The sequence below is a fragment of the Anomaloglossus baeobatrachus genome, unplaced genomic scaffold (genome assembly GCF_048569485.1).
Source record: "Anomaloglossus baeobatrachus isolate aAnoBae1 unplaced genomic scaffold, aAnoBae1.hap1 Scaffold_201, whole genome shotgun sequence".
Taxonomy (NCBI): Eukaryota; Metazoa; Chordata; class Amphibia; order Anura; family Aromobatidae; genus Anomaloglossus; species Anomaloglossus baeobatrachus.
In genome coordinates, this window is record NW_027441971.1 from 190,112 (window position 1) to 214,498 (window position 24,387).

The 24,387-nt window shown below is 47.2% G+C and overlaps 8 non-coding genes and 4 pseudogenes across 8 annotated transcripts; all 12 read left to right on the forward strand.

Moving 5' to 3' along the window:
• Positions 1-731: 731 nt before the first annotated feature.
• On the forward strand, positions 732-919 carry LOC142260896 (U2 spliceosomal RNA). Its single transcript, XR_012728746.1, has one exon. It is a non-coding gene; the product is annotated as a U2 spliceosomal RNA (small nuclear RNA).
• Positions 920-2,081: 1,162 nt separating this feature from the next.
• LOC142261001 (U2 spliceosomal RNA) lies at positions 2,082-2,221 on the forward strand (annotated as a pseudogene).
• A 79-nt stretch (positions 2,222-2,300) lies between these two features.
• On the forward strand, positions 2,301-2,479 carry LOC142260923 (U2 spliceosomal RNA; annotated as a pseudogene).
• Positions 2,480-3,860: 1,381 nt separating this feature from the next.
• On the forward strand, positions 3,861-4,044 carry LOC142260943 (U2 spliceosomal RNA). The gene has a single exon (XR_012728783.1). It is a non-coding gene; the product is annotated as a U2 spliceosomal RNA (small nuclear RNA).
• A 6,528-nt stretch (positions 4,045-10,572) lies between these two features.
• Positions 10,573-10,745, forward strand: LOC142260949 (U2 spliceosomal RNA; annotated as a pseudogene).
• Positions 10,746-12,112: 1,367 nt separating this feature from the next.
• LOC142260898 (U2 spliceosomal RNA) lies at positions 12,113-12,298 on the forward strand. Its single transcript, XR_012728747.1, has one exon. It is a non-coding gene; the product is annotated as a U2 spliceosomal RNA (small nuclear RNA).
• A 1,333-nt stretch (positions 12,299-13,631) lies between these two features.
• LOC142260956 (U2 spliceosomal RNA) lies at positions 13,632-13,828 on the forward strand. Its single transcript, XR_012728791.1, has one exon. It is a non-coding gene; the product is annotated as a U2 spliceosomal RNA (small nuclear RNA).
• A 1,165-nt stretch (positions 13,829-14,993) lies between these two features.
• On the forward strand, positions 14,994-15,135 carry LOC142261000 (U2 spliceosomal RNA; annotated as a pseudogene).
• A 63-nt stretch (positions 15,136-15,198) lies between these two features.
• Positions 15,199-15,383, forward strand: LOC142260905 (U2 spliceosomal RNA). Its single transcript, XR_012728754.1, has one exon. It is a non-coding gene; the product is annotated as a U2 spliceosomal RNA (small nuclear RNA).
• Positions 15,384-16,759: 1,376 nt separating this feature from the next.
• LOC142260958 (U2 spliceosomal RNA) lies at positions 16,760-16,951 on the forward strand. The gene has a single exon (XR_012728793.1). It is a non-coding gene; the product is annotated as a U2 spliceosomal RNA (small nuclear RNA).
• Positions 16,952-18,113: 1,162 nt separating this feature from the next.
• LOC142260838 (U2 spliceosomal RNA) lies at positions 18,114-18,304 on the forward strand. The gene has a single exon (XR_012728708.1). It is a non-coding gene; the product is annotated as a U2 spliceosomal RNA (small nuclear RNA).
• Positions 18,305-19,466: 1,162 nt separating this feature from the next.
• LOC142260829 (U2 spliceosomal RNA) lies at positions 19,467-19,657 on the forward strand. The gene has a single exon (XR_012728700.1). It is a non-coding gene; the product is annotated as a U2 spliceosomal RNA (small nuclear RNA).
• The last annotated feature ends 4,730 nt before the right edge of the window (positions 19,658-24,387 follow it).

Consider the following 24,387-nt stretch of genomic DNA (forward strand, 5'->3'; position numbering starts at 1 on the left):
AAGCTAGCTGCGCAGCAGAAATTGCTCTTTGGGTGGGAGGTGGGCTAGTGGAAGGAGGGGTCAAGCCGTTTTTTTCCCGGATGGTAGGGGGATGACAGGACAAGGGATGCGGGGGGTGAGAAGGGTTCAGAGGGCAGGGTTTGGGGGCTGGGAAGTGAAGGGAAAAGATTAGGGTTTGGGGATGATGAAAGGGCTTTCTACAGGTAAGGATGGCAAAGGGTGGCAGTGACGGAAAGTCAGGCGACCTGTCCTGTCCGTCTTTTTGTATCATGAATTGGAAAGACTGCAAGGGGCAGGGGAGGTGCTTGTGCCCAAAAGGAGGAGTTATTCAGATTCATTGCAGTGGGCGGCGGCTGCAAAACGCACCATTCTTCGTGTTTTTGCTGTGCAAAGCAGCCTTTTCAAGGGTTGGCTTGGGTGACAAAATGTCTTCTGTAGGCGTGGGTTTGTCTCCCGCTCACTCTCTCTCCCTAACATGTGTCCGGCATAGGCCAGGGTGCCACTCGAGGCCCAAACCAATTCTGGTTATCGCTTCTCGGCCTTTTGGCTAAGATCAAGTGTAGTCCCTTCATTGGGTTTGCCTTGGTCTTGGCTGGGAGGGGCCCGGGCTTGCACAACCGCCGGCCTCGGGGATTGTTGCGCCTTTTGGTGCTTACGTCCCCTTATGGCTGGTGGTTCCTGGGCTCGGGAGGCGATCACCCAGGCACTGCGCTTTTGTGTGGTGGCCGATGACCGTTTTCTGAAATTTACAGATGGAATCTCATCATCTGTTCTTATCAGTTTAATATCTGATACGTCCCCTATCTGGGGACCATATATTAAATGGATTTTTAGAACAGGGAGATGGAAAAAGAGCTTGCTCTGTCCACTCCACGCATTGACCTGGTATTGCAGTACCTCCAGGAGCGGTGCACCCCTTCTTAACCCAGTTTCCAAAAGCAGAACTCGATTCACCTGATTCATATTAGCCCGATTAATGAATTGAAAGAAAGCATACAACTTCATATGCACCTCAATTTGGCCCATTCACTTTTCACACTTCAAACTCCTTTTGCTTTTTATCTTTCACACTTTTTACTTGCTTTATTCATCCAAATGGCAAACTCATCACCACTCAACTTCACCAACTCTGCTATGTCCCATGCAGTATCTTGTTCTCAGGCTAATCTAGATCATGTGCAATTGAATGGAATAGATCCCTTTTGGACAAAGTGGATTCTATTGCTGCTGCTGCTGCTGCTGCAGTGACCACAGGTGTGTTGCAACCTGCTGCGCAGCCTAATACCACAATATAAGGAACGTCAAATACTAAGAATGGGCGGCCTATGAAAGAATTAGTACTTTCATTAAGTATACTAAACCGGCTAATTGGGAATAGACAAACTGTAAAAAGCCCTCTGAGAAAGCCCCTCTCTAACCTTTGTTAGTAAGCTTTTCTGTAGCCTGCCTGTTGATGTATTTTCCGTTTGAACAGTGCACAACATGAAGAGACGGAACACTGGCGGCTTGTCACAATGCCCCCCCGATGACATCACAATAGCGCTGCTGCCTAGAAAGCTAGCTGCGCAGCAGAAATTGCTCTTTGGGTGGGAGGTGGGCTAGTGGAAGGAGGGGTCAAGCCGTTTTTTTCCCGGATGGTAGGGGGATGACAGGACAAGGGATGCGGGGGGTGAGAAGGGTTCAGAGGGCAGGGTTTGGGGGCTGGGAAGTGAAGGGAAAAGATTAGGGTTTGGGGATGATGAAAGGGCTTTCTACAGGTAAGGATGGCAAAGGGTGGCAGTGACGGAAAGTCAGGCGACCTGTCCTGTCCGTCTTTTTGTATCATGAATTGGAAAGACTGCAAGGGGCAGGGGAGGTGCTTGTGCCCAAAAGGAGGAGTTATTCAGATTCATTGCAGTGGGCGGCGGCTGCAAAACGCACCATTCTTCGTGTTTTTGCTGTGCAAAGCAGCCTTTTCAAGGGTTGGCTTGGGTGACAAAATGTCTTCTGTAGGCGTGGGTTTGTGTCCCGCTCACTCTCTCTCCCTAACATGTGTCCGGCATAGGCCAGGGTGCCACTCGAGGCCCAAACCAATTCTGGTTATCGCTTCTCGGCCTTTTGGCTAAGATCAAGTGTAGTCCCTTCATTAGGTTTGCCTTGGTCTTGGCTGGGAGGGGCCCGGGCTTGCACAACCGCCGGCCTCGGGGATTGTTGCGCCTTTTGGTGCTTACGTCCCCTTTTGGCTGGTGGTTCCTGGGCTCGGGAGGCGATCACCCAGGCACTGCGCTTTTGTGTGGTGGCCTGTTGGCCTTTGGGGCTACCTTGATTCTGAAACTTGCGGATGAAATCTGTTCTTATCAGTTTAATATCTGATACGTCCCCTATCTGGGGACCATATATTAAATGGATTTTTAGAACAGGGAGATGGAAAAAGAGCTTGCTCTGTCCACTCCACGCATTGACCTGGTATTGCAGTACCTCCAGGAGCGGTGCACCCCTTCTTAACCCAGTTTCCAAAAGCAGAACTCGATTCACCTGATTCATATTAGCCCGATTAATGAATTGAAAGAAAGCATACAACTTCATATGCACCTCAATTTGGCCCATTCACTTTTCACACTTCAAACTCCTTTTGCTTTTTATCTTTCACACTTTTTACTTGCTTTATTCATCCAAATGGCAAACTCATCACCACTCAACTTCACCAACTCTGCTATGTCCCATGCAGTATCTTGTTCTCAGGCTAATCTAGATCATGTGCAATTGAATGGAATAGATCCCTTTTGGACAAAGTAGATTCTATTGCTGCTGCTGCTGCTGCTGCAGTGACCACAGGTGTGTTGCAACCTGCTGCGCAGCCTAATACCACAATATAAGGAACGTCAAATACTAAGAATGGGCGGCCTATGAAAGAATTAGTACTTTCATTAAGTATACTAAACCGGCTAATTGGGAATAGACAAACTGTAAAAAGCCCTCTGAGAAAGCCCCTCTCTAACCTTTGTTAGTAAGCTTTTCTGTAGCCTGCCTGTTGATGTATTTTCCGTTTGAACAGTGCACAACATGAAGAGACGGAACACTGGCGGCTTGTCACAATGCCCCCCCGATGACATCACAATAGCGCTGCTGCCTAGAAAGCTAGCTGCGCAGCAGAAATTGCTCTTTGGGTGGGAGGTGGGCTAGTGGAAGGAGGGGTCAAGCCGTTTTTTTCCCGGATGGTAGGGGGATGACAGGACAAGGGATGCGGGGGGTGAGAAGGGTTCAGAGGGCAGGGTTTGGGGGCTGGGAAGTGAAGGGAAAAGATTAGGGTTTGGGGATGATGAAAGGGCTTTCTACAGGTAAGGATGGCAAAGGGTGGCAGTGACGGAAAGTCAGGCGACCTGTCCTGTCCGTCTTTTTGTATCATGAATTGGAAAGACTGCAAGGGGCAGGGGAGGTGCTTGTGCCCAAAAGGAGGAGTTATTCAGATTCATTGCAGTGGGCGGCGGCTGCAAAACGCACCATTCTTCGTGTTTTTGCTGTGCAAAGCAGCCTTTTCAAGGGTTGGCTTGGGTGACAAAATGTCTTCTGTAGGCGTGGGTTTGTGTCCCGCTCACTCTCTCTCCCTAACATGTGTCCGGCATAGGCCAGGGTGCCACTCGAGGCCCAAACCAATTCTGGTTATCGCTTCTCGGCCTTTTGGCTAAGATCAAGTGTAGTCCCTTCATTGGGTTTGCCTTGGTCTTGGCTGGGAGGGGCCCGGGCTTGCACAACCGCCGGCCTCGGGGATTGTTGCGCCTTTTGGTGCTTACGTCCCCTTGTGGCTGGTGGTTCCTGGGCTCGGGAGGCGATCACCCAGGCACTGCGCTTTTGTGTGGTGGCCTCCTGGCCTTCGGGGCTACCTTGGTTCTGAAAATTGCGGATGAAATCTCATCTGTTCTTATCAGTTTAATATCTGATACGTCCCCTATCTGGGGACCATATATTAAATGGATTTTTAGAACAGGGAGATGGAAAAAGAGCTTGCTCTGTCCACTCCACGCATTGACCTGGTATTGCAGTACCTCCAGGAGCGGTGCACCCCTTCTTAACCCAGTTTCCAAAAGCAGAACTCGATTCACCTGATTCATATTAGCCCGATTAATGAATTGAAAGAAAGCATACAACTTCATATGCACCTCAATTTGGCCCATTCACTTTTCACACTTCAAACTCCTTTTGCTTTTTATCTTTCACACTTTTTACTTGCTTTATTCATCCAAATGGCAAACTCATCACCACTCAACTTCACCAACTCTGCTATGTCCCATGCAGTATCTTGTTCTCAGGCTAATCTAGATCATGTGCAATTGAATGGAATAGATCCCTTTTGGACAAAGTGGATTCTATTGCTGCTGCTGCTGCTGCTGCAGTGACCACAGGTGTGTTGCAACCTGCTGCGCAGCCTAATACCACAATATAAGGAACGTCAAATACTAAGAATGGGCGGCCTATGAAAGAATTAGTACTTTCATTAAGTATACTAAACCGGCTAATTGGGAATAGACAAACTGTAAAAAGCCCTCTGAGAAAGCCCCTCTCTAACCTTTGTTAGTAAGCTTTTCTGTAGCCTACCTGTTGATGTATTTTCCGTTTGAACAGTGCACAACATGAAGAGACGGAACACTGGCGGCTTGTCACAATGCCCCCCCGATGACATCACAATAGCGCTGCTGCCTAGAAAGCTAGCTGCGCAGCAGAAATTGCTCTTTGGGTGGGAGGTGGGCTAGTGGAAGGAGGGGTCAAGCCGTTTTTTTCCCGGATGGTAGGGGGATGACAGGACAAGGGATGCGGGGGGTGAGAAGGGTTCAGAGGGCAGGGTTTGGGGGCTGGGAAGTGAAGGGAAAAGATTAGGGTTTGGGGATGATGAAAGGGCTTTCTACAGGTAAGGATGGCAAAGGGTGGCAGTGACGGAAAGTCAGGCGACCTGTCCTGTCCGTCTTTTTGTATCATGAATTGGAAAGACTGCAAGGGGCAGGGGAGGTGCTTGTGCCCAAAAGGAGGAGTTATTCAGATTCATTGCAGTGGGCGGCGGCTGCAAAACGCACCATTCTTCGTGTTTTTGCTGTGCAAAGCAGCCTTTTCAAGGGTTGGCTTGGGTGACAAAATGTCTTCTGTAGGCGTGGGTTTGTCTCCCGCTCACTCTCTCTCCCTAATATGTGTCCGGCATAGGCCAGGGTGCCACTCGAGGCCCAAACCAATTCTGGTTATCGCTTCTCGGCCTTTTGGCTGAGATCAGGTGCAGAGCTTCACTGTTTTGTGCTTGGTTTTGGCTGGAAGGTGCTCGAGGTACCCGGCTCCTTGGCCTGGGGGGATCGTCTCACCTCACGGTGGGACTTCACCCCCCTGCTGCTATTAGGGAGCCGGATTAGTCTTCGGGCAACGAGCGGTGATCCCCCGGCGAAAGGCCGAGCCCGTGAGAAACGGTAGGCTTTTTGTCAAGTTATTGCTGGTACAATGCCGTGCATTCAGCAATTTACTTCTGGCTCCGGCCAGCTTCAAAACTCGGTGAAAATCGAGGTTCCGAAAGACCACTTTGGTTGTGGAAATGGAGAGGCGTTCTACAACCGTCTGTTGCGAGACCTCTTGGGCGTAAGGAAAGAGGATGTGTACTGTCTGCAGGAGAGGGGGCAGTGCACGTACATCCTGACGTTGAGGACCAAGACTGCCTGTAGCACTTTCCAAGGGCGAGTGAAGGGTGCGATCCATAACCAGCTATTGGAGGGGGTGGTTTTCACTTACCTGTATAGTGAAGGCGAGACCCCTGTGGTGGTGTACATGTACAACCCGTATGTCAGTGAGCACGACATTGAGTTGTACCTTAGGCGTTTCTGCACCTCTGTTCGCTTTGTGGGGAATGTGCACACCATTAACGAGATTTGGAATGGCAAACGCCGGTTTTTGGTGCGATTTAACCCAGACCCAGAGAGTTCAGAGGGCCATGTACACCCCCCCTCCACGGTAGTGCTGGGAAAAAACATTGGATACCTATTCTACAATGGGCAACCTCGCAGATGTCGGAAGTGTGGCGGTCTTGGTCACTTGCAGCATGAGTGCAAGAACGAAAAAGTCAGTGAGTGCCATAACTGTGGTCAATGGGGTCATACCTCTAAAGATTGCACAAGTGATAAGATCTGCAGCGGATGCGGTCTGTGTACCCATCTATTTAACAGCTGTCCGTTACGGCCTAGGCGGTCCGGGGGTCCCCAGACACCTGCGGCAAGTTCCGCAGGAGTGCCTTCCCATGCGGGTATGGCCAAGACGGGGTCCCTAGTCGCCAGCTTTGCAGATGTGCTTATTGGACGAAGGAGACCCGACCCGGTTGTGGTAAGCGCTACTGACTCAGCTCCCCCCTGTAATGCTGAGTCATCACCCACTCCTGCAGGTTGCCAGGTTACACCTGGCGGGGAGTTGGGATCCCCCCGGAGCGGTTCTGGGGGAAGGCCGAGTCAGCCAGGCTGCTCGGTAGTTCCTGAATCCACGATGGAGGCCCAGTCCGGGACCGTGTCGGAGAGGGATGACAGCGTTATTGCAGACCAACCAGGTGCCCAGACGGATGTCCCCCCTGATGACCACTCTGTTGACCACCATGAGGACAAGCCAGATGCTCCCTGTGATGTTATCCAAGATGTCCAGCCAGATGTCCACCCTGATGTGCAGGGACCACCTCCGGATGACCAGGACACTTTGGACATAGTACCCCTTGGGCAGGGGGACCAGATGGACCTGAGCACCTGCGCAAAAAGAGGCCGAAATGAGAGGGACCAGGAAATGAAAAAGAGGCGGATGGGTCCTCATGTGTCCATTCCAGACAACAGCCCAATAGGGTCAAATGTGGACCCAGAATGTGTGGACTCTGACTCCGATGATACCGGTAGTATGAACACTGTTCCATCTATATTTGATTGTTCCCATCTCTCGGACTCTGAAAGTTCTGGTCTTAACATAAACATTTAATGGCGGACATCAAAATAGCCTCACTGAATGTGAGGAGCTTAAAAAGCCCGATCAGAAGAGTGGCCCTGTTTGCATGGCTAATGACCTTGAACTTTGACATTTTTTTCTTACAGGAATGCGCCATTGGCCATGACCTTACATACTCTGACATTAAAAAAGACTGGACCTTAGGGCCCTCTGTCTGGTCGGGGTCTAACATGAATAAGGCTGCTGGAGTGGGGATTTTATTTAAAAACAAAGATGTTAAGATTTTATCTGTCACAGAAATTTCTCCAGGCCGTGCTTTGTTAACACATGCAGTTTTTAATGGTTTTACTTGTCGTTTTATTAATATTTATGCTCCACCTGAAAAAAATGAACGCTCCTCCCTTTTTAATGACATGCAGTTGTTTTTAACAGGTCCATCCCCTGTGGTGGTGGGAGGGGATTTTAACTGTGATGTTGGGAGAGGGGAGAGGAGGTGGTGACAATACCAGAAAACCAGACAAAACCTCATGTCAAGTCAAGCATATTTTATCTGATTTTAAATTGCAGGATGCCTGGAAAAAAATTCACCCGTCTGACCCAGGGTACACATGGAGTAATGGTACTGTCTCTTCCCGTATTGATTTTATTCTTCCCTCCTCAGATTCTTTTACCCCTAAATCAGCCGGACTCATGACAAATATTTTTTCAGACCACGCCCTCATATATGCAGATTTAGAATATGCAGATGAGGAGAAAGTGGGCAAACGCTCCTGGAAACTAAATACATTGTTATTACAGGATGAGGAAACCCGGGCTGCATTTATTGCTAAATATAAAATATGGAGGAGTAAGAAATGTCCAGAGCAATCCATGTCTAATTGGTGGGATGGAGTTAAGTGTCGCATACGGAATTTCTTTGTCACTGTGGGTAGGAGGCGGGCCCGGGAAAAGAGAAGGTGTTTCAGGGATCTTAATGTTAGATTAGAGACTCTCCATAAGTTAAAAGGGTGGGGAGTCCCTGGGGCAGAGGAGGACATTACCGAGTTAAAAATTGAGATCCAGAACTTTCTTGACCAAAAAGGAAAAGAGATAATATTTAATTCTCGGGTAAAACATTTGGAAGAAGATGAGACATGCTCTAGATATTTTTTTAAAAAAGTGGGGGAGAGGAAGAATTTTATACGGGAGTTGGGAGGTCAGACATCATCAAAGGGAATGCTAGAGGAGGCTTTTAACTTTTTTAGCAACCTTTTTAACCTCAAACACATTGATCAGTCTTGTTTTAATGATAATTTGAATTTTTTATCCCTCTTTTTATCCACGGAGGACCAGGACCTCCTGTCTGAGGAAATAAACATGGCGGAGGTGGAGGGAGCCCTAAAAGATTTTCAAAAAGGTAAAGCTCCAGGGTCAGACGGTCTCCCCATAGAGTTTTATCATGTTTTCTGGGATGTTATTAAAGATGATCTTATGGGAGTTTTTAATGAGGTTTTTAAAGACAATTTTATACCCTATTCTTGGAAGAAATGTGTGATTACCCTGATCTTTAAAAAAGGTGATAAGGCAAACTTAGAAAACTGGAGGCCTATCTCTCTTTTAAATACTGATTATAAGATATTGGCTAAAATTTTAACCAGCCGTATTAAAAGTGTTATTAAAAGTGTGATTCATCCAGATCAGGTCTGCGGTATCCCCGGACGGTCCATCTGGGAGCATCTTAATCTTATACGGGACCTGATCTGGTACCAGAAGGATCGCAAGCAGCCTATAGCCATTTTATCCCTTGATTTTAAAAAAGCTTTTGACAGGGTATCACACTTTTATCTTTTTAGTGTTTTAAAAAAGATGGGGTTTCCTGTTGGTTTTATTGATAAAATTAAGCTTTTATACAATGACACGTATGCGCAGATTTTAATAAATGGTTTTTTAACAAAAGAGGTCGCCCTCCGATCCGGGGTAAAACAGGGTTGCCCCATGTCCCCCTTACTGTTTGTTTGTGCTATAGAACCACTCTTGTGCCGTTTACGTGAGGACAAGGTGGTTAGGGGGATCCCTGTTCCTGGAGGTGGGGGAGCCCAGGTAAAAGCGTTAGCATACATGGATGATGTGTCTGTATATTGTACCAGCTCCGCTGCCATAAACAGAGCAGTGCTGGATACGGAGATTTTTAGTGCTGGATCCGGTTTTAAATTAAATAAAGAAAAATGTGATTGTTTTATTGTAGGTCAATGGGAGCCCGAGCCACCAAAGATACCGGTCCAAAATGATGGGATAAAAATTTTGGGGATCCACTTTGATGAGCAAAATGATGGGTGTAAGAACTGGGACCTGGTTCTCACAAGATTGAGTCAAAAAATATCATTATGGCAGCTAAGAAAACTTACTATGGAGGGGAAGATTCTAATCATAAAAATGATCCTGCTCCCAATCATTTTGTACGCAGCGATGGTGTTTCCTCCAAATTCCCTATACTTTAAAAGACTAATGAAACCCATCTTTTATTTTCTGTGGAACTCCAAAATGGAAAAATTAAAGAGAATAACTGTATGTAAGAGTAAAAGGAATGGTGGCAAGGGACTCCCTGACCTAAAGTTGTTTTTATTAATAAAGTTTTTTGTGTTTTGTTACAAAAGTTTGAATAATGCTGGGGCTTTTACTTGTTTTTTAAGGTACAGCACGGGGTATGTTTTTAAAAAACTGCATATTGATATTTTACCTAATCGTCCTGTCCTTTTATCCCCTCCGAAACAATATAAGATTTTAGAGACTATTATATCTGAATATGATTTGATAAATGTGGACAAGGGAGTCTTGTCAAATCAGCGAAAGTTGACAGCCGCCTGTAAGGGTCATGAGATTATGGAGGATGTGGCTAATTTTTCCCCGTCTAGGTGCCGATTAATTTGGAACAACGTCTCATGCCCTGCTCTTAGTAATACGCAAAAGGATCTGGCCTGGCAAATAGTCCACCAATGTCTCCCCACCAGGGCCTTCCAACATCGTAGGGGACTTGTGGCCAGTGCCAGATGCCCAAGAGACAGGTGTGCCCAGGAGGAGACGGTGTTCCACCTGTTCTGGTATTGTACTTACGCACAAGAGGTATGGCAGGCAGTGGGCACGCTCCTGAAATGGGTGTGTGGGTTATGCACCCTAAATTGTGATGTGGTGTTATACGGTATAATTGATTGTCCTACCATGTACCAGGCAAAAATCGCATGGCTCATAATTAACAGTTTTAAAGAGGCCCTATGGAAAACCAGAAATATTTTACTGTTCAAGCATGATTGCATCCCTGTGAAAGACTGTATAGGTCTTGCATTATGTACCATGTACACGTACTATTTGAGAGACTGCAAAAAACAGGGAACATTGGAAGCAAAAAAGGCATGGTGTCTCCAGATATGGAACACTTTTATGTATTTATAATCATATTTTATTTGTGATTCTATGTCTTTTACTGTATTGCTTTTAATGTATTTTATCTCATGTTTTAAGTAAAATGCTGGTTTTATGTATGTTTATGTGATTTTATGTGATATTTTACTGTACCTGTAAATACCTGATTTGGGTTTTATGATGCATTTCATGTGCACAAGTAACTGTGTTTTGTATCTAAAGTGTGACTTTTTGTTTGTAATGCGTGAGTTTAATAAAGCTTGTTTGAAACGTGATCTGTTCTTATCAGTTTAATATCTGATACGTCCCCTATCTGGGGACCATATATTAAATGGATTTTTAGAACAGGGAGATGGAAAAAGAGCTTGCTCTGTCCACTCCACGCATTGACCTGGTATTGCAGTACCTCCAGGAACGGTGCACCCCTTCTTAACCCAGTTTCCAAAAGCAGAACTCGATTCACCTGATTCATATTAGCCCGATTAATGAATTGAAAGAAAGCATACAACTTCATATGCACCTCAATTTGGCCCATTCACTTTTCACACTTCAAACTCCTTTTGCTTTTTATCTTTCACACTTTTTACTTGCTTTATTCATCCAAATGGCAAACTCATCACCACTCAACTTCACCAACTCTGCTATGTCCCATGCAGTATCTTGTTCTCAGGCTAATCTAGATCATGTGCAATTGAATGGAATAGATCCCTTTTGGACAAAGTGGATTCTATTGCTGCTTCTGCTGCTGCTGCAGTGACCACAGGTGTGTTGCAACCTGCTGCGCAGCCTAATACCACAATATAAGGAACGTCAAATACTAAGAATGGGCGGCCTATGAAAGAATTAGTACTTTCATTAAGTATACTAAACCGGCTAATTGGGAATAGACAAACTGTAAAAAGCCCTCTGAGAAAGCCCCTCTCTAACCTTTGTTAGTAAGCTTTTCTGTAGCCTGCCTGTTGATGTATTTTCCGTTTGAACAGTGCACAACATGAAGAGACGGAACACTGGCGGCTTGTCACAATGCCCCCCCGATGACATCACAATAGCGCTGCTGCCTAGAAAGCTAGCTGCGCAGCAGAAATTGCTCTTTGGGTGGGAGGTGGGCTAGTGGAAGGAGGGGTCAAGCCGTTTTTTTCCCGGATGGTAGGGGGATGACAGGACAAGGGATGCGGGGGGTGAGAAGGGTTCAGAGGGCAGGGTTTGGGGGCTGGGAAGTGAAGGGAAAAGATTAGGGTTTGGGGATGATGAAAGGGCTTTCTACAGGTAAGGATGGCAAAGGGTGGCAGTGACGGAAAGTCAGGCGACCTGTCCTGTCCGTCTTTTTGTATCATGAATTGGAAAGACTGCAAGGGGCAGGGGAGGTGCTTGTGCCCAAAAGGAGGAGTTATTCAGATTCATTGCAGTGGGCGGCGGCTGCAAAACGCACCATTCTTCGTGTTTTTGCTGTGCAAAGCAGCCTTTTCAAGGGTTGGCTTGGGTGACAAAATGTCTTCTGTAGGCGTGGGTTTGTCTCCCGCTCACTCTCTCTCCCTAACATGTGTCCGGCATAGGCCAGGGTGCCACTCGAGGCCCAAACCAATTCTGGTTATCGCTTCTCGGCCTTTTGGCTAAGATCAAGTGTAGTCCCTTCATTGGGTTTGCCTTGGTCTTGGCTGGGAGGGGCCCGGGCTTGCACAACCGCCGGCCTCGGGGATTGTTTCGCCTTTTGGTGCTTACGTCCCCTTATGGCTGGTGGTTCCTGGGCTCGGGAGGCGATCACCTGCGGCACTGCGCTTTTGTGTGGTGGCCGATGACCGTTTTCTGAAATTTGCGGATGAAATCTCAATCTGTTCTTATCAGTTTAATATCTGATACGTCCCCTATCTGGGGACCATATATTAAATGGATTTTTAGAACAGGGAGATGGAAAAAGAGCTTGCTCTGTCCACTCCACGCATTGACCTGGTATTGCAGTACCTCCAGGAGCGGTGCACCCCTTCTTAACCCAGTTTCCAAAAGCAGAACTCGATTCACCTGATTCATATTAGCCCGATTAATGAATTGAAAGAAAGCATACAACTTCATATGCACCTCAATTTGGCCCATTCACTTTTCACACTTCAAACTCCTTTTGCTTTTTATCTTTCACACTTTTTACTTGCTTTATTCATCCAAATGGCAAACTCATCACCACTCAACTTCACCAACTCTGCTATGTCCCATGCAGTATCTTGTTCTCAGGCTAATCTAGATCATGTGCAATTGAATGGAATAGATCCCTTTTGGACAAAGTGGATTCTATTGCTGCTGCTGCTGCAGTGACCACAGGTGTGTTGCAACCTGCTGCGCAGCCTAATACCACAATATAAGGAACGTCAAATACTAAGAATGGGCGGCCTATGAAAGAATTAGTACTTTCATTAAGTATACTAAACCGGCTAATTGGGAATAGACAAACTGTAAAAAGCCCTCTGAGAAAGCCCCTCTCTAACCTTTGTTAGTAAGCTTTTCTGTAGCCTGCCTGTTGATGTATTTTCCGTTTGAACAGTGCACAACATGAAGAGACGGAACACTGGCGGCTTGTCACAATGCCCCCCCGATGACATCACAATAGCGCTGCTGCCTAGAAAGCTAGCTGCGCAGCAGAAATTGCTCTTTGGGTGGGAGGTGGGCTACTGGAAGGAGGGGTCAAGCCGTTTTTTTTCCCGGATGGTAGGGGGATGACAGGACAAGGGATGCGGGGGGTGAGAAGGGTTCAGAGGGCAGGGTTTGGGGGCTGGGAAGTGAAGGGAAAAGATTAGGGTTTGGGGATGATGAAAGGGCTTTCTACAGGTAAGGATGGCAAAGGGTGGCAGTGACGGAAAGTCAGGCGACCTGTCCTGTCCGTCTTTTTGTATCATGAATTGGAAAGACTGCAAGGGGCAGGGGAGGTGCTTGTGCCCAAAAGGAGGAGTTATTCAGATTCATTGCAGTGGGCGGCGGCTGCAAAACGCACCATTCTTCGTGTTTTTGCTGTGCAAAGCAGCCTTTTCAAGGGTTGGCTTGGGTGACAAAATGTCTTCTGTAGGCGTGGGTTTGTCTCCCGCTCACTCTCTCTCCCTAACATGTGTCCGGCATAGGCCAGGGTGCCACTCGAGGCCCAAACCAATTCTGGTTATCGCTTCTCGGCCTTTTGGCTAAGATCAAGTGTAGTTTGGGAGGGTACTACCTTGGTTGGTGCTGAAAGGTGCCAGGGTATTGCACAACTGCTGGCCTTGGGGGAGTGTGCATCGTAGGATGTCATAGCCCTCTTGTGACGGACAGTTACCTGGGCAACGAGAGGCGGTCACTTTATTATTTTCAAACTCATCCTTCAAAAAAAAAAAAAAAAAAAAAATCTGTTCTTATCAGTTTAATATCTGATACGTCCCCTATCTGGGGACCATATATTAAATGGATTTTTAGAACAGGGAGATGGAAAAAGAGCTTGCTCTGTCCACTCCACGCATTGACCTGGTATTGCAGTACCTCCAGGAGCGGTGCACCCCTTCTTAACCCAGTTTCCAAAAGCAGAACTCGATTCACCTGATTCATATTAGCCCGATTAATGAATTGAAAGAAAGCATACAACTTCATATGCACCTCAATTTGGCCCATTCACTTTTCACACTTCAAACTCCTTTTGCTTTTTATCTTTCACACTTTTTACTTGCTTTATTCATCCAAATGGCAAACTCATCACCACTCAACTTCACCAACTCTGCTATGTCCCATGCAGTATCTTGTTCTCAGGCTAATCTAGATCATGTGCATTTGAATGGAATAGATCCCTTTTGGACAAAGTGGATTCTATTGCTGCTGCTGCTGCTGCTGCTGCAGTGACCACAGGTGTGTTGCAACCTGCTGCGCAGCCTAATACCACAATATAAGGAACGTCAAATACTAAGAATGGGCGGCCTATGAAAGAATTAGTACTTTCATTAAGTATACTAAACCGGCTAATTGGGAATAGACAAACTGTAAAAAGCCCTCTGAGAAAGCCCCTCTCTAACCTTTGTTAGTAAGCTTTTCTGTAGCCTGCCTGTTGATGTATTTTCCGTTTGAACAGTGCACAACATGAAGAGACGGAACACTGGCGGCTTGTCACAATGCCCCCCCGATGACATCACAATAGCGCTGCTGCCTAGAAAGCTAGCTGCGCAGCAGAAATTGCTCTTTGGGTGGGAGGTGGGCTAGTGGAAGGAGGGGTCAAGCCGTTTTTTTCCCGGATGGTAGGGGGATGACAGGACAAGGGATGCGGGGGGTGAGAAGGGTTCAGAGGGCAGGGTTTGGGGGCTGGGAAGTGAAGGGAAAAGATTAGGGTTTGGGGATGATGAAAGGGCTTTCTACAGGTAAGGATGGCAAAGGGTGGCAGTGACGGAAAGTCAGGCGACCTGTCCTGTCCGTCTTTTTGTATCATGAATTGGAAAGACTGCAAGGGGCAGGGGAGGTGCTTGTGCCCAAAAGGAGGAGTTATTCAGATTCATTGCAGTGGGCGGCGGCTGCAAAACGCACCATTCTTCGTGTTTTTGCTGTGCAAAGCAGCCTTTTCAAGGGTTGGCTTGGGTGACAAAATGTCTTCTGTAGGCGTGGGTTTGTCTCCCGCTCACTCTCTCTCCCTAACATGTGTCCGGCATAGGCCAGGGTGCCACTCGAGGCCCAAACCAATTCTGGTTATCGCTTCTCGGCCTTTTGGCTAAGATCAAGTGTAGTCCCTTCATTGGGTTTGCCTTGGTCTTGGCTGGGAGGGGCCTGGGCTTGCACAACTGCCGGCCTTGGGGATTGTTGCGCCTTTTGGTGCTTACGTCCCCTTTTGGCTGGTGGTTCCTGGGCTCGGGAGGCGATCACCTGCGGCACTGCGCTTTTGTGTGGTGGCCGATGACCGTTTTCTGAAATTTGCGGATGGAATCTCATCTGTTCTTATCAGTTTAATATCTGATACGTCCCCTATCTGGGGACCATATATTAAATGGATTTTTAGAACAGGGAGATGGAAAAAGAGCTTGCTCTGTCCACTCCACGCATTGACCTGGTATTGCAGTACCTCCAGGAGCGGTGCACCCCTTCTTAACCCAGTTTCCAAAAGCAGAACTCGATTCACCTGATTCATATTAGCCCGATTAATGAATTGAAAGAAAGCATACAACTTCATATGCACCTCAATTTGGCCCATTCACTTTTCACACTTCAAACTCCTTTTGCTTTTTATCTTTCACACTTTTTACTTGCTTTATTCATCCAAATGGCAAACTCATCACCACTCAACTTCACCAACTCTGCTATGTCCCATGCAGTATCTTGTTCTCAGGCTAATCTAGATCATGTGCAATTGAATGGAATAGATCCCTTTTGGACAAAGTGGATTCTATTGCTGCTGCTGCTGCTGCTGCAGTGACCACAGGTGTGTTGCAACCTGCTGCGCAGCCTAATACCACAATATAAGGAACGTCAAATACTAAGAATGGGCGGCCTATGAAAGAATTAGTACTTTCATTAAGTATACTAAACCGGCTAATTGGGAATAGACAAACTGTAAAAAGCCCTCTGAGAAAGCCCCTCTCTAACCTTTGTTAGTAAGCTTTTCTGTAGCCTGCCTGTTGATGTATTTTCCGTTTGAACAGTGCACAACATGAAGAGACGGAACACTGGCGGCTTGTCACAATGCCCCCCCGATGACATCACAATAGCGCTGCTGCCTAGAAAGCTAGCTGCGCAGCAGAAATTGCTCTTTGGGTGGGAGGTGGGCTAGTGGAAGGAGGGGTCAAGCCGTTTTTTTCCCGGATGGTAGGGGGATGACAGGACAAGGGATGCGGGGGGTGAGAAGGGTTCAGAGGGCAGGGTTTGGGGGCTGGGAAGTGAAGGGAAAAGATTAGGGTTTGGGGATGATGAAAGGGCTTTCTACAGGTAAGGATGGCAAAGGGTGGCAGTGACGGAAAGTCAGGCGACCTGTCCTGTCCGTCTTTTTGTATCATGAATTGGAAAGCCTGCAAGGGGCAGGGGAGGTGCTTGTGCCCAAAAGGAGGAGTTATTCAGATTCATTGCAGTGGGCGGCGGCTGCAAAACGCACCATTCTTCGTGGTTTTGCTGTGCAAAGCAGCCTTTTCAAGGGTTGGCTTGGGTGACAAAATGTCTTCTGTAGGCGTGGGTTTGTCTCCCGCTCACTCTCTCTCCCTAACATGTGTCCGGCATAGGCCAGGGTGCCACTCGAGGCCCAAACCAATTCTGGTTATCGCTTCTCGGCCTTTTGGCTAAGATCAAGTGTAGTCCCTTCATTGGGTTTGCCTTGGTCTTGGCTGGGAGGGGCCCGGGCTTGCACAACCGCCGGCCTCGGGGATTGTTGCGCCTTTTGGTGCTTACGTCCCCTTATGGCTGGTGGTTCCTGGGCTCGGGAGGCGATCACCTGCGGCACTGCGCTTTTGTGTGGTGGCCGATGACCGTTTTCTGAACTTTGCGGATGAAATCTAAAAAAAAAAAAAAAAAATCTGTTCTTATCAGTTTAATATCTGATACGTCCCCTATCTGGGGACCATATATTAAATGGATTTTTAGAACAGGGAGATGGAAAAAGAGCTTGCTCTGTCCACTCCACGCATTGACCTGGTATTGCAGTACCTCCAGGAGCGGTGCACCCCTTCTTAACCCAGTTTCCAAAAGCAGAACTCGATTCACCTGATTCATATTAGCCCGATTAATGAATTGAAAGAAAGCATACAACTTCATATGCACCTCAATTTGGCCCATTCACTTTTCACACTTCAAACTCCTTTTGCTTTTTATCTTTCACACTTTTTACTTGCTTTATTCATCCAAATGGCAAACTCATCACCACTCAACTTCACCAACTCTGCTATGTCCCATGCAGTATCTTGTTCTCAGGCTAATCTAGATCATGTGCAATTGAATGGAATAGATCCCTTTTGGACAAAGTGGATTCTATTGCTGCTGCTGCTGCTGCTGCAGTGACCACAGGTGTGTTGCAACCTGCTGCGCAGCCTAATACCACAATATAAGGAACGTCAAATACTAAGAATGGGCGGCCTATGAAAGAATTAGTACTTTCATTAAGTATACTAAACCGGCTAATTGGGAATAGACAAACTGTAAAAAGCCCTCTGAGAAAGCCCCTCTCTAACCTTTGTTAGTAAGCTTTTCTGTAGCCTGCCTGTTGATGTATTTTCCGTTTGAACAGTGCACAACATGAAGAGACGGAACACTGGCGGCTTGTCACAATGCCCCCCCGATGACATCACAATAGCGCTGCTGCCTAGAAAGCTAGCTGCGCAGCAGAAATTGCTCTTTGGGTGGGAGGTGGGCTAGTGGAAGGAGGGGTCAAGCCGTTTTTTTCCCGGATGGTAGGGGGATGACAGGACAAGGGATGCGGGGGGTGAGAAGGGTTCAGAGGGCAGGGTTTGGGGGCTGGGAAGTGAAGGGAAAAGATTAGGGTTTGGGGATGATGAAAGGGCTTTCTACAGGTAAGGATGGCAAAGGGTGGCAGTGACGGAAAGTCAGGCGACCTGTCCTGTCCGTCTTTTTGTATCATGAATTGGAAAGACTGCAAGGGGCAGGGGAGGTGCTTGTGCCCAAAAGGAGGAGTTATTCAGATTCATTGCAGTGGGCGGCGGCTGCAAAACGCACCATTCTTCGTGTTTTTGCTGTGCAAAGCAGCCTTTTCAAGGGTTGGCTTGGGTGACAAAATGTCTTCTGTAGGCGTGGGTTTGTCTCCCGCTCACTCTCTCTCCCTAACATGTGTCCGGCATAGGCCAGGGTGCCACTCGAGGCCCAAACCAATTCTGGTTATCGCTTCTCGGCCTTTTGGCTAAGATCAAGTGTAGAATCTGTTCTTATCAGTTTATTATCTGATACGTCCCCTATCTGGGGACCATATATTAAATGGATTTTTAGAACAGGGAGATGGAAAAAGAGCTTGCTCTGTCCACTCCACGCATTGACCTGGTATTGCAGTACCTCCAGGAGCGGTGCACCCCTTCTTAACCCAGTTTCCAAAAGCAGAACTCGATTCACCTGATTCATATTAGCCCGATTAATGAATTGAAAGAAAGCATACAACTTCATATGCACCTCAATTTGGCCCATTCACTTTTCACACTTCAAACTCCTTTTGCTTTTTATCTTTCACACTTTTTACTTGCTTTATTCATCCAAATGGCAAACTCATCACCACTCAACTTCACCAACTCTGCTATGTCCCATGCAGTATCTTGTTCTCAGGCTAATCTAGATCATGTGCAATTGAATGGAATAGATCCCTTTTGGACAAAGTGGATTCTATTGCTGCTGCTGCTGCTGCTGCAGTGACCACAGGTGTGTTGCAACCTGCTGCGCAGCCTAATACCACAATATAAGGAACGTCAAATACTAAGAATGGGCGGCCTATGAAAGAATTAGTACTTTCATTAAGTATACTAAACCGGCTAATTGGGAATAGACAAACTGTAAAAAGCCCTCTGAGAAAGCCCCTCTCTAACCTTTGTTAGTAAGCTTTTCTGTAGCCTGCCTGTTGATGTATTTTCCGTTTGAACAGTGCACAACATGAAGAGACGGAACACTGGCGGCTTGTCACAATGCCCCCCCGATGACATCACAATAGCGCTGCTGCCTAGAAAGCTAGCTGCGCAGCAGAAATTGCTCTTTGGGTGGGAGGTGGGCTAGTGGAAGGAGGGGTCAAGCCGTTTTTTTCCCGGATGGTAGGGGGATGACAGGACAAGGGATGCGGGGGGTGAGAAGGGTTCAGAGGGCAGGGTTTGGGGGCTGGGAAGTGAAGGGAAAAGATTAGGGTTTGGGGATGATGAAAGGGCTTTCTACAGGTAAGGATGGCAAAGGGTGGCAGTGACGGAAAGTCAGGCGACCTGTCCTGTCCGTCTTTTTGTATCATGAATTGGAAAGACTGCAAGGGGCAGGGGAGGTGCTTGTGCCCAAAAGGAGGAGTTATTCAGATTCATTGCAGTGGGCGGCGGCTGCAAAACGCACCATTCTTCGTGTTTTTGCTGTGCAAAGCAGCCTTTTCAAGGGTTGGCTTGGGTGACAAAATGTCTTCTGTAGGCGTGGGTTTGTCTCCCGCTCACTCTCTCTCCCTAACATGTGTCCGGCATAGGCCAGGGTGCCACTCGAGGCCCAAACCAATTCTGGTTATCGCTTCTCGGCCTTTTGGCTAAGATCAAGTGTAGTATCTGTTCTTATCAGTTTAATATCTGATACGTCCCCTATCTGGGGACCATATATTAAATGGATTTTTAGAACAGGGAGATGGAAAAAGAGCTTGCTCTGTCCACTCCACGCATTGACCTGGTATTGCAGTACCTCCAGGAGCGGTGCACCCCTTCTTAACCCAGTTTCCAAAAGCAGAACTCGATTCACCTGATTCATATTAGCCCGATTAATGAATTGAAAGAAAGCATACAACTTCATATGCACCTCAATTTGGCCCATTCACTTTTCACACTTCAAACTCCTTTTGCTTTTTATCTTTCACACTTTTTACTTGCTTTATTCATCCAAATGGCAAACTCATCACCACTCAACTTCACCAACTCTGCTATGTCCCATGCAGTATCTTGTTCTCAGGCTAATCTAGATCATGTGCAATTGAATGGAATAGATCCCTTTTGGACAAAGTGGATTCTATTGCTGCTGCTGCTGCTGCTGCAGTGACCACAGGTGTGTTGCAACCTGCTGCGCAGCCTAATACCACAATATAAGGAACGTCAAATACTAAGAATGGGCGGCCTATGAAAGAATTAGTACTTTCATTAAGTATACTAAACCGGCTAATTGGGAATAGACAAACTGTAAAAAGCCCTCTGAGAAAGCCCCTCTCTAACCTTTGTTAGTAAGCTTTTCTGTAGCCTGCCTGTTGATGTATTTTCCGTTTGAACAGTGCACAACATGAAGAGACGGAACACTGGCGGCTTGTCACAATGCCCCCCCGATGACATCACAATAGCGCTGCTGCCTAGAAAGCTAGCTGCGCAGCAGAAATTGCTCTTTGGGTGGGAGGTGGGCTAGTGGAAGGAGGGGTCAAGCCGTTTTTTTCCCGGATGGTAGGGGGATGACAGGACAAGGGATGCGGGGGGTGAGAAGGGTTCAGAGGGCAGGGTTTGGGGGCTGGGAAGTGAAGGGAAAAGATTAGGGTTTGGGGATGATGAAAGGGCTTTCTACAGGTAAGGATGGCAAAGGGTGGCAGTGACGGAAAGTCAGGCGACCTGTCCTGTCCGTCTTTTTGTATCATGAATTGGAAAGACTGCAAGGGGCAGGGGAGGTGCTTGTGCCCAAAAGGAGGAGTTATTCAGATTCATTGCAGTGGGCGGCGGCTGCAAAACGCACCATTCTTCGTGTTTTTGCTGTGCAAAGCAGCCTTTTCAAGGGTTGGCTTGGGTGACAAAATGTCTTCTGTAGGCGTGGGTTTGTCTCCCGCTCACTCTCTCTCCCTAACATGTGTCCGGCATAGGCCAGGGTGCCACTCGAGGCCCAAACCAATTCTGGTTATCGCTTCTCGGCCTTTTGGCTGAGATCAGGTGCAGAGCTTTACTGTTTTGTGCTTGGTTTTGGCTGGAAGGTGCTCGAGGTACCCGGCTCCTTGGCCTGGGGGGATCGTCTCACCTCACGGTGGGACTTCACCCCCCTGCTGCTATTAGGGAGCCGGATTAGTCCTCGGGCAACGAGCGGTGTACTCCCGGCGAAAGGCCGAGCCCGTGAGAAACGGTAGGCTTTTTGTCAAGTTATTGCTGGTACAATGCCGTGCATTCAGCAATTTACTTCTGGCTCCGGCCAGCTTCAAAACTCGGTGAAAATCGAGGTTCCGAAAGACCACTTTGGTTGTGGAAATGGAGAGGCGTTCTACAACCGTCTGTTGCGAGACCTCTTGGGCGTAAGGAAAGAGGATGTGTACTGTCTGCAGGAGAGGGGGCAGTGCACGTACATCCTGACGTTGAGGACCAAGACTGCCTGTAGCACTTTCCAAGGGCGAGTGAAGGGTGCGATCCATAACCAGCTATTGGAGGGGGTGGTTTTCACTTACCTGTATAGTGAAGGCGAGACCCCTGTGGTGGTGTACATGTACAACCCGTATGTCAGTGAGCACGACATTGAGTTGTACCTTAGGCGTTTCTGCACCTCTGTTCGCTTTGTGGGGAATGTGCACACCATTAACGAGATTTGGAATGGCAAACGCCGGTTTTTGGTGCGATTTAACCCAGACCCAGAGAGTTCAGAGGGCCATGTACACCCCCCCTCCACGGTAGTGCTGGGAAAAAACATTGGATACCTATTCTACAATGGGCAACCTCGCAGATGTCGGAAGTGTGGCGGTCTTGGTCACTTGCAGCATGAGTGCAAGAACGAAAAAGTCAGTGAGTGCCATAACTGTGGTCAATGGGGTCATACCTCTAAAGATTGCACAAGTGATAAGATCTGCAGCGGATGCGGTCTGTGTACCCATCTATTTAACAGCTGTCCGTTACGGCCTAGGCGGTCCGGGGGTCCCCAGACACCTGCGGCAAGTTCCGCAGGAGTGCCTTCCCATGCGGGTATGGCCAAGACGGGGTCCCTAGTCGCCAGCTTTGCAGATGTGCTTATTGGACGAAGGAGACCCGACCCGGTTGTGGTAAGCGCTACTGACTCAGCTCCCCCCTGTAATGCTGAGTCATCACCCACTCCTGCAGGTTGCCAGGTTACACCTGGCGGGGAGTTGGGATCCCCCCGGAGCGGTTCTGGGGGAAGGCCGAGTCAGCCAGGCTGCTCGGTAGTTCCTGAATCCACGATGGAGGCCCAGTCCGGGACCGTGTCGGAGAGGGATGACAGCGTTATTGCAGACCAACCAGGTGCCCAGACGGATGTCCCCCCTGATGACCACTCTGTTGACCACCATGAGGACAAGCCAGATGCTCCCTGTGATGTTATCCAAGATGTCCAGCCAGATGTCCACCCTGATGTGCAGGGACCACCTCCGGATGACCAGGACACTTTGGACATAGTACCCCTTGGGCAGGGGGACCAGATGGACCTGAGCACCTGCGCAAAAAGAGGCCGAAATGAGAGGGACCAGGAAATGAAAAAGAGGCGGATGGGTCCTCATGTGTCCATTCCAGACAACAGCCCAATAGGGTCAAATGTGGACCCAGAATGTGTGGACTCTGACTCCGATGATACCGGTAGTATGAACACTGTTCCATCTATATTTGATTGTTCCCATCTCTCGGACTCTGAAAGTTCTGGTCTTAACATAAACATTTAATGGCGGACATCAAAATAGCCTCACTGAATGTGAGGAGCTTAAAAAGCCCGATCAGAAGAGTGGCCCTGTTTGCATGGCTAATGACCTTGAACTTTGACTTTTTTTTCTTACAGGAATGCGCCATTGGCCATGACCTTACATACTCTGACATTAAAAAAGACTGGACCTTAGGGCCCTCTGTCTGGTCGGGGTCTAACATGAATAAGGCTGCTGGAGTGGGGATTTTATTTAAAAACAAAGATGTGAAGATTTTATCTGTCACAGAAATTTCTCCAGGCCGTGCTTTGTTAACACATGCAGTTTTTAATGGTTTTACTTGTCGTTTTATTAATATTTATGCTCCACCTGAAAAAAATGAACGCTCCTCCCTTTTTAATGACATGCAGTTGTTTTTAACAGGTCCATCCCCTGTGGTGGTGGGAGGGGATTTTAACTGTGTGATGTTGGGAGAGGGGAGAGGAGGTGGTGACAATACCAGAAAACCAGACAAAACCTCATGTCAAGTCAAGCATATTTTATCTGATTTTAAATTGCAGGATGCCTGGAAAAAAATTCACCCGTCTGACCCAGGGTACACATGGAGTAATGGTACTGTCTCTTCCCGTATTGATTTTATTCTTCCCTCCTCAGATTCTTTTACCCCTAAATCAGCCGGACTCATGACAAATATTTTTTCAGACCACGCCCTCATATATGCAGATTTAGAATATGCAGATGAGGAGAAAGTGGGCAAACGCTCCTGGAAACTAAATACATTGTTATTACAGGATGAGGAAACCCGGGCTGCATTTATTGCTAAATATAAAATATGGAGGAGTAAGAAATGTCCAGAGCAATCCATGTCTAATTGGTGGGATGGAGTTAAGTGTCGCATACGGAATTTCTTTGTCACTGTGGGTAGGAGGCGGGCCCGGGAAAAGAGAAGGTGTTTCAGGGATCTCAATGTTAGATTAGAGACTCTCCATAAGTTAAAAGGGTGGGGAGTCCCTGGGGCGGAGGAGGACATTACCGAGTTAAAAATTGAGATCCAGAACTTTCTTGACCAAAAAGGAAAAGAGATAATATTTAATTCTCGGGTAAAACATTTGGAAGAAGATGAGACATGCTCTAGATATTTTTTTAAAAAAGTGGGGGAGAGGAAGAATTTTATACGGGAGTTGGGAGGTCAGACATCATCAAAGGGAATGCTAGAGGAGGCTTTTAACTTTTTTAGCAACCTTTTTAACCTCAAACACATTGATCAGTCTTGTTTTAATGATAATTTGAATTTTTTATCCCTCTTTTTATCCACGGAGGACCAGGACCTCCTGTCTGAGGAAATAAACATGGCGGAGGTGGAGGGAGCCCTAAAAGATTTTCAAAAAGGTAAAGCTCCAGGGTCAGACGGTCTCCCCATAGAGTTTTATCATGTTTTCTGGGATGTTATTAAAGATGATCTTATGGGAGTTTTTAATGAGGTTTTTAAAGACAATTTTATACCCTATTCTTGGAAGAAATGTGTGATTACCCTGATCTTTAAAAAAGGTGATAAGGCAAACTTAGAAAACTGGAGGCCTATCTCTCTTTTAAATACTGATTATAAGATATTGGCTAAAATTTTAACCAGCCGTATTAAAAGTGTTATTAAAAGTGTGATTCATCCAGATCAGGTCTGCGGTATCCCCGGACGGTCCATCTGGGAGCATCTTAATCTTATACGGGACCTGATCTGGTACCAGAAGGATCGCAAGCAGCCTATAGCCATTTTATCCCTTGATTTTAAAAAAGCTTTTGACAGGGTATCACACTTTTATCTTTTTAGTGTTTTAAAAAAGATGGGG